The following is a 1,045-nucleotide window of genomic DNA, read 5'->3' as shown; positions in this document are numbered from 1 at the left end:
GCACGCAAGCAGGGCAGAGGGAGAGGGAGAGAGCATGTGCGCACGCAAGCAGGGCAGAGGGAGAGGGAGAGAGAATCTTAAGTAGTCTCCACCACAGTGCAGAGTCCAACATGGGGCTCAGTCTCTTAATTGTAAGATCATGACCTGAGTCAAAATCAAGAATCAGACAATCAAGTGAGCCACTATCCAGGTGCTCTTTAAGAGTTTTTTGGGGCACCTGGGTGGCTCAATTGGTTAAGTATCCAACTTCTGCTCAGGTCATAATCTCATGTTTCATGGTTGTTCAAGCCCTGCATTGGGCTCTGAGTTTGAGTTGACAGTTCAGAGCCTGGAGCCTGCTTCAGATTCTGTGCCTCTCTCTCTGTCCTTCCCCTACTTATGCTTGCTCTCTCAAAAATAAATAAACATTAAAAAATAAAAGATTAAAAAAATCGTTTAATGAACTAAAGCTAGAAATACAAGGGAATTCCTCAACCTGAAAAAAGGGCATTACCAAAACTCTTTTTTTTCTTTATTTTATTTTTCTTTCTTTCTTTTTTTTTTTTTTAGAGAGAGGGTGCAAGCAGGGGAGGAGCAGAGAGAGGGAGACACAGAATCCAAAGCAGGCTTCAGTCTCTGAGCGGTCAGCACAGAGCCCAATGTGGGGCTTGAATTCATGAACCATGAGATGACTGAGCCGAAGTCAGATGCTTAAGCTACTGAGCCACCTAGGTGCCCCTCAAAAACCTTTTTTAAAAAGCTAATTAAAGGACCTAATGATGAAAGGATAAAAACTACAATCGAGAACCAGACAAGCAAGTAACCTGTTGCCAATTCTGTTCAACGTTTTACCTGAGATTGTGTAGCCAGGGCAATTCGGCAAGAAGAAGAAATAAAAGCCTTTCAGATTGGAATGGAAGAAGTGAAACTTTGCAGATGACATGATCTTATAGAAAGCTTATAGGAATCCACATACAGAAAAGAGCTAAGGGCTTAATCACAGTTGCAAGACACAAGATTAATATTCAAAAAAACCCCTTATATTCCTATACAATAGCAATGAAAA

The sequence above is a fragment of the Panthera uncia genome, chromosome D1, assembly GCF_023721935.1.
Source record: "Panthera uncia isolate 11264 chromosome D1, Puncia_PCG_1.0, whole genome shotgun sequence".
Classification (NCBI taxonomy): Eukaryota; Metazoa; Chordata; class Mammalia; order Carnivora; family Felidae; genus Panthera; species Panthera uncia.
Note: the sequence above shows the minus strand (reverse complement) of the source record.